This window comes from Lucilia sericata, unplaced genomic scaffold, assembly GCF_015586225.1.
Source record: "Lucilia sericata isolate MDLA Ls3-8-SP2 unplaced genomic scaffold, ASM1558622v1 Contig000962F_arrow, whole genome shotgun sequence".
Classification (NCBI taxonomy): Eukaryota; Metazoa; Arthropoda; class Insecta; order Diptera; family Calliphoridae; genus Lucilia; species Lucilia sericata.
In genome coordinates this window covers 75,001-83,526 of record NW_023994945.1, presented here as the reverse complement: position 1 = coordinate 83,526, position 8,526 = coordinate 75,001, and the positions used below count along the sequence as shown (strand labels likewise).

The 8,526-nt window shown below is 28.8% G+C and overlaps 1 protein-coding gene across 1 annotated transcript in view; it reads right to left on the bottom strand.

Annotated features, from left to right (window-relative positions):
- The window catches only part of LOC119609351, a 90,897-nt gene that overhangs the window by 17,394 nt on the left and 64,977 nt on the right, over positions 1 to 8,526 (bottom strand). The gene's annotated exons all lie outside the window — the stretch shown is intronic.

Genomic DNA, 8,526 nt, shown 5'->3' with positions numbered 1-8,526 from the left:
GTAAAAAATTTTCAATAATCTGTCTTTTTAATAATTTTTTTTCTCTCTTTTTTTCTCTTCTTTTTATAAAAAATTCCGAAAGCCTTTATAGAAAATTCCTTTCCTTTTTATAAACAAATTTTTGAACATTTCTCTTTTTTATTGAAAATTTTCGAAAATTTCTCTTTTTTTTATAGAAAAATTTTTGAAAATATCTTCTTTTTATGAAAAATTTTCGATAATTACTCTTTTTATACACAATTTTCTCTTTTTTAAAGAAAATTTTCTAAAATGTCTCTTCGAAATCTTCGAAAATTTCTCTTTTTATAGAAAATCTTCGAAAATGTCTCTTTTTTTATGGAAAATCATCGAAAATTTCTCTTTTTATACAAAATCTTCGAAAATGTCTCTTTTTATAGAAAATCTTGGAAAATTTCTCTTTTTATAGAAAATCTTCGAAAATGTGTCTTTTTATGGAAAATCTTCGAAAATTTCTCTTTTTAAAGAAAATCTTGGAAAAGTCTGGTTTTATGGAAGATCTTCGAAAATTTCATTTTTTATAGAAAATCTTCGAAAGTGTCTCTTTTTATATAAAATCTTTGAAAATGTCTCTTTTTATGGAAAAATTTCAAAAATTTCTCATTTTATATAAAATCTTCGAAAATCTAATTTTTTAGAAAATATTCGAAAATGTCTCTTTTTATGGAAAATTTTCTCTTTTTTTATAGAGAATTTTCGAAATTTTCTCTTTTTTTATAGAGAATTTTCGAAATTTTCTCTTTTTTTTATAGAAAATAGAAAATTTTCAATATTTTCTCTTTTTTTATAGAAAATTTTCAATATTTTCTCTTTTTATATAGAAAATTTTCATATTTTCTCATTTTTTATAGAAAATTTTCAATATTTTCTCTTTTTATATAGAAAATTTTCAATATTTTCTCTTTATAGAAAATTTTCAATATTTTCTCTTTATAGAAAATTTTCAATATTTTCTCTTTATAGAAAATTTTCAATATTTTCTCTTTTTTTTATAGAAAGATTACAATATTTTTTTTTTTGTAGAAAATGTTCGAAATTTTTTCTTGTTTTTATAAAAAGTTTTCGAAATCTTCTCTTTTTTTGCAGAAAATTTTCTTTCTTTATAGAAAATTTTCTCTTCATTATAGAAAATTTTCCAAATTTCCTCTTTTTATACAAAATTTCGATATTTTGTTTTTTTATATAAAAAGTTTTCTTTTTTTATATGAAATTTTCCAAATTTTCGAAGTTTTCTCTTTTTTATAGAACATTTTCGAAATTTTTTTCTTTTTTATAGAAAATTTTCGAAATTTTCTCTTTTTTATAGAAAATTTTCGAAATTTTCTCTCTTTTATAGAAAAATTTCGAAATTTTCTCTCTTTTTATAGAAAAATTTCGAAATTTTCTCTCTTTTTATAGAAAAATTTCGAAATTTTCTCTCTTTTTATAGAAAAATTTCGAAATTTTATCTCTTTTTATAGAAAATTTTCGAAATTTTATCTCTTTTTATAGAAAATTTTCGAAAATTTCTCTTTTTTATAGAAAATTTTCAAAATTTGCGAATATTTATTTTTTAATATAAAATTTTAGTTTAAATTTTTATAGAAAAATGTATATTTCTTATAGATAATTTCTCTTATAAAAATAATTAGAACATTTTCGAAAGTTTTTCTTTTTTTATAGAAAAATTTCGAAAATCTCTCTTTTTTTAAATTGCAAAATTTTACTTTCTTATATATAATTAAACTTTTTTTTATAAAAAAAATTGTGAAAATTTTCCATTTCTTAGAGTACAAATCTGTCGCCTATGACTAACCCTATTGGGGTATTTAGTTTCTTTTATATCTTTTACATTTTTCACAGTTCACTGTGTCATTATTTAAACGTCTCTTTTTTAACATTTTAATTATTTATTATTAATTTTGTTGTTGATGCGGTTGTACGTTTGAATACCTTATTCCTGGGTTGATTGTGTCATATCTTTTGCGTGTAATTAAGCACAGACAAAATAATTGAGTCCATTGCCTACAAATAAGTTTGTACATTCATCCTTTAACAAACACTCATACACAGGCAAAATGAAAAAAACACATGTTTAAAATTTTTTTCTGAAAAATGAAAACCAAAACTTCAGGTGGTCATTCTCTGCTGCTTTCTGCTTGTCTGTTCATATGTCCTGATGTTGATATTTAGTCATTGGTGTCCTTGTGTGGAAAGGGGGATACAGACACTAAGCACTTGATGGACAGTATAATGAAATATGATGCCAACTAAATGTTTGCAAAAGGCCGTTTTTAAAGTTTTTAGTGTAAATTTATTTTAGGAACAACTCCCCACTTACTCTGGTATTACATGTTTCTGTTTTTTTTTTACTCTGTTCTACCCTGTTTGCTCTAGGTGGTCGGTCGTTTGTTTAGTCGGTCGTTCATATTAAATTACACATCAACCTACAACTCCAACAACAACAAGTAAGTATTTTGTCATTTTATATTATTATGGCAATACAACATGCAACAAATATGTACTTATGTATGTAGTACGTAGATACGTATTATGTATCCACTGGGTTTGAGGTATGTCTCTCTTACTGTATTTAACATTTTAATTGGTATTGTTCCGAGTATTAAATATTACGTTGAGAAAATAAGAACTTGTCAACTATCACTACAGGTTAATTAAAAATTAAATTAATTAAATACCTTTTTAGTCAAGAACAAAAAAATTAAATGTGGTGATAAAAAATATATTTGTTAAATATTTCTCACACTCGCAAATTTTTTTAGGAAATGTGATACATGTGAAAACCGTTAGTCATAGTGTTGATATGGTGAGTTTTGTAAATTTTCTTTAAATAAGACAAACATTCGAACATTTTTTATTAAAATGATAAAGTTTCGAAAATTATCTTTTAAAGAGAGAAATTTTTGAATTTTTTTTTAATAAAAGAGATAATTTTGAAAAGTTTCTATTAAAAAGAAAAATTTTCGAAAATTTTCTATAAAAAAGAGAAAATTTAGAAAATTTTTTATAAAGAATGGAAAATTTTGAAAATTTGCTATAAGAAAAGAGAAAATTTTGAAAATTTTCTATAAGAAAAGAGAAAATTTCTAAAATGTTGTATGAAAAAAAGAAAATTTGGAAAAATTTCTATATAAAACAGAATATTTTAAAAATTTTCTAAGAAAGGGAGAAAATTTCGAAAATTTTCTATAAAAAGAGAAAATTTCGAAAATTTTCTAAAGAAAATTTCGAAAATTTTCTATAAAAAAGAGAAAATTTCGAAAATTTTCTATAAAAAAGAGAAAATTTCGAAAATTTTCTATAAAAAAGAGAAAATTTCGAAAATTTTCTATAAAAAAGAGAAAATTTCGAAAATTTTCTATTAAAAAGAGAAAATTTCGAAAATTTTCTATAAAATAGAGAAAATTTCGAAAATTTTCTATAAAAAAGAGAAAATTTCGAAAATTTTCTATAAAAAAGAGAAAATTTCGAAAATTTTCTATAAAAAAGAGAAAATTTCGAAAATTTTCTATAAAAAAAGAGAAAATTTTCCATAAAAAAGATAAATTTTTTGAAAATTTTCTATAAAAAAGAGAATATTTTCTATAAAGAAAATTTCGAAAATTTTCTATAAAAAAGAGAAAATTTCGAAAATTTTCTATAAAAAAGAGAAAATTTCGAAAATTTTCTGTAAAAAAGAGAAAATTTCGAAAATTTTCTGTAAAAAAGAGAAAATTTCGAAAATTTTCTGTAAAAAAGAGAATATTCGAAAATCTATAAAGAGAAAATTTCGAAAAAGAGAAAATTTTCTATAAATTTGGAAAATGTTCTATAAAAATGAGAAAATTTCGAAAGTTTTCTATAAAAGAGAAATTTTTTTTCTTTTTTACAAAAACATTTCGAAAAGTATAGAAAATTTTCTATTCTTTCCTATTCTATATAGAAAATTTTCTATAAAGAATTGAAAATTTCGAAAAAATTGAATTGGTTAGGATAGGTTAGGTTGAAAGGACGGATGAATAGTACATCAAATTCGAAGAAATACACCTAGGCCACTATCAAGCCTGTTGTGCGCTCCTTTCATGAAAAAAAAAAAAATTCACTGAGTATATTTTTCAATGTTCAGAAACTCAGTTTCCTGGACTCAGTTTCTTGAATTTTCCAATCAGTCTTAGTCAGAAATGTTATTTCCGAAATAACATCACTTTCATGATATTTGGATCGAACTTCGACGAATGTCTGACAGTGGCAAATAAAGTGCTTCAGAGTTTCACTGTCCTCTTCAGATGCTCCACATTCGTCAGAATCCGCACGGCCAATTTTGTATAGATGTGCTTTTAATCCTGTGTGTCCACTCTGAATACGTACCATCATACTAACTTCACATTTTGAAGAGGTTTTTCGTCTTGTTCTCTTCAGGGTCACCCCATAGGATCTTTGTGGTTCTATCCACCGTTTCATTATTCCAAGAAGCCTAATGGGATTCTCTCACCCATATTTTTAATTCAGCTTTTGTTGCGTTAAACGGTTAATATATTACATTCGCCCTTTCGTTACCGACTACTCCCAAGTGGCCTGGTACCCAGATGATGTAAACATTACCTCTGGGAGAGTATTCAGTAAAGCTTTCTTAAAATCCAATACGGTCTTAGATTTAATTCTATCATCTGGTATCGCCCTACTTGCCTTCTGGCTGTCGGTAAATGTATTAAGGTATTTGCTCTAGTTTTCCGCTTGACCAAGACATTCTATCTGGGATCAGTTTCCGACATATTCTGTGTCTGGTATGCGATCAAGCACGTCCGATGATTGTGTATATATGACGTGTCCTATAACCGATTTTGGCCAGTTCGCCTAAAATAAAGAGCCGTTCGACTGTAAGCGCCGCCTCTTATCATACATATGTTTCAATGGGTGGAATATCTAGCAACGTTTCCAGACCCATTGGTTGAAGTAGTACACATGGCACCACTTATACTCAAGCATGTACGCTGCTTTGATATTACACTTTTTGTCTAAAGCATTCCACCAGATTATTGAAACATGAAACAAGTTAGAATTGGTCTAATTACACTTTTATAAAGCAAATTTGTCATAGTACATTTGTTCATATTGCCCAGCACCGATGTGCCTTGTTGATCCTATTTTCTATGTGGTGTCTCCATTTTAATTTCCGGTCGAGGATTACACCTAAGTACTAAACTGGATCCTTTCCCTTTAAAAGTATTACGACATCATCTGCATAGCAGACAGGTCTAAGTCCTTTCTCAGTTAGGGCCCTTAGGAGGCTATTTATCGTGGTAACCCAGAGTAAAGGTGACAAAATGCCACCCTGTGTTATACCGCGAAATACCTCTTTCCTGATAGTTATATCGTACATCTCGCAGCTTATCCATCTGTTCCTTAGCATGTAGTTGATACTGTTACGGAGCACCCGGTCAACATAAAACTGGTCTAAGAGTAACAGTGTGCACGTTACTGAAAGCGCCTTCGATGTCAATGCATACCTCCAGTGTATACAGTTTGCTATCGAAGGACTCACCTATGTAGTGGACAACTTCGTTTAAGCCGGTTTCCATCGATCGTCCCTTTACATAAAGGACGATACTGCTTTTAACCATACTATCGACTATCCGTTCAAGGTTTTAAGTAGGAAGGACGTAAGACTTAGATAGGACTTAGGTGTCGCATAGTTAGGTTACCCTGGTTTGGGTATAAATATTATTCTTGCATCCAGCCATTTAAGTGAATATCTGAGACAGATGTAAGGTAACCAGTCCCGCTTTTTAATTAAGAATAGATAATTTGAAAAATTTTCTATAAAGAATAGAAAATTTTCTATAGACAACAGAAAATTTTCTATGGAGAATCGAAAATTTCGAACATTTTGGGTTTTAAGAGTTTAAATTGAGCTTTGGGGACATATTCATTGAAACTGCTTTCTAGGATTTTTTTCAAAAATAATTAACAATTTGTTGTCAATCATTTTATTGACTTTACTAATTCCTACTACACATTTATTTGGGTTAAAACTTGTAACTGTGGCATACATAAAAGATAAACAACTTTTACAACAATTAATATTTGTTTGTACCACAAACAAAAAAAATCATAAATTTTACTTTGCAAATATAACAACAGCAGCTTGCAACAAAATTCATAACAACAATAAATTTTAAATGCAATTTTTTTCTCTTTTTGCTCATATCAAATGTGGGTTCAATGGTTGCAATCTCTGGTGAACAGTGAAAATATTTTCATGACAGACAGACACATGAAAAGTTTAGGAATAAAAAATGATTATAGAATTTTTATTTATAAACCCCAAAGGCATAAACATATTATTATGCAATAAATAAAGATTTAAACTTCAACACTAAAGAAGGAGAAAAAATGCTGAACAAAATGTTGCACAAATAAAAATCTCTTACGTTTCGGTATGTTGTGGTCGGTGTGTTTAGAAAAATTTATTTGCAACATCTACAAACAAATGGTTTAAATATTTTTTCCGTCTGTCTTTCAAGTGGATTTTTATATATATTTTTTTTAGTTTATATTTAGCTTGCCACAGCTTTAGAGTACTCTCTGTCAGTATTTATTTTTAATGTAAATATTTATGATGCTGTAGAAAACTGTTGTGAAAAAATTAAGACATTTTAGGAAAAAGTGTGGCATGCAACAATTGTTAGAAGAAAGAATTTTTTCTTATGCTACTGCACTCAAATGTTTATGTTTGGTTAAAATACCAAACTTTGTTATTTGTTTGCAAATAACACAATTTGATAAATTGATAAATTTGATAAATTGATAAATTTGCTAAACAAAATGTCTAAATAATTAATTGATTTTAGAAATTTTTGTCTAAACTCTAAACATTCTAATTTAAATTTAGATTTATTTCAACTATAAATTAATATTGTTCTGATATTTAGTTGTACTTTCTAATCATTATTTAACGTTTTATAACTTAAAGAGGGTCTTGATTTGAAATCGTTTGTAATTTTTAAGACAACTAAGTTTCTTTCTTTTTAAATGGGGGTGACAAAGCGGGTTTGGGGTTCTATATTTTGAAGACCTATAAACAGAAATATAATAACGTCAATCACGTCACGACACTAGCTTCCAAGCAGAAGTCCGAGAAATGAGGGAATGCATAAATTGGATTAGAATAAATATGGCGCCAACAATCTGAGCGATATCAGCTGCTAAGGTTAAATCTAAGACCGTATTTGATTGTAAGAAAGCTTCAACCAGAGGCAAGGTTACTGTCGTTAAGGAAAGAACCAATATATTAGCTTTAACAGGAAGAAAACTCGAGGTAGTTGTCCTGACGAACGCAAAACTCTTTGTCGCAACGAGGGCTTAATTAAAAATATGTTCCAGAGCAATCCCTAAGGGCTCTTGGAATAATGGAACGGTGGTTAAAACAACAAAGATCCTTTGGTTTGACCCTAACGGGAGCAGAACGAAAAACCTCCTTAAAATGAACAAGTCTGAGGTTAGTATATAAAGTGTAGAGCTTGTGGAGAGAACAGTAAAACTCTGGAGCACTTTATTTACCAGGCTTTAATCGAAATTGGAGCCAAATATTTTGGGAGTGATGTTATTCCGGATATAGCATCACTCACGAACACTGGTTGGAAAATTCTTAGGAATTATGTTCAGGAAAATAAGTTTCGGAACATCGGACCTTCACAAATTTCCATGAAAATGATATTTTCTTTCTTCGGATTCGATGTAGTATACATCCTCTTATCAACCTGACCTAAGTTTCTCTCTACGGAGTTTTGCTAATCTCCTACCGAGCACATACTCAGGTGGCGGATAGAGAGAGGTGATAGACAATCTTTCACAAGGATAAAATAGAGTGAATGGTGGAAAATTTACAGCATAACTAAGCATAACATTCTGGGGCAAGAAAGAGGGAGTTGAAGAAAATATTCCAAAAGATCATATTGGGTCAATTATGGGACAATCCGAAGGATACATCGGATACTTTCTCAACATCTCAACTAAGAAATGTCTATCTGCAGAAAAAAGAGGAAGTTAAAGAAGATAATCCAGATGATCATGTTGGGTCAATCTCGGGACACTCTGAAAGATACATCGGATACTCTCTCAACTTAGAATGAAGAGAGAACTAGATTTCCCAAGGCCCTAAACACTGAGAATAGACCAATGAAGAAAAGGATATCCCCGACTTCAAATATACTGATAAAGACTACCTTTCTCAAAGGAATCTCCAATCAGAATCCTACTAGTGTAGTGAGCTTTTATGTAGGCAAGTACATCGATCAAATCAACTTCGAAGACACAGGGTGTCTTCAACGAAGCCTATACCAACGCAGAAGTAACAGCTAGACACTAAAAAGGGAAGAGCTTATGGAAATTGAGCCAAGATAAGACACTGATCTGGAATAATCTCTGCTATGCAGTGTACGACGCCAGTAACAATATGTTAGAAAATCTGGTCAACAATAACATAGCAGACTACACCATCGCTTAAAGTGAGCAGCGAGTTAAACCAGG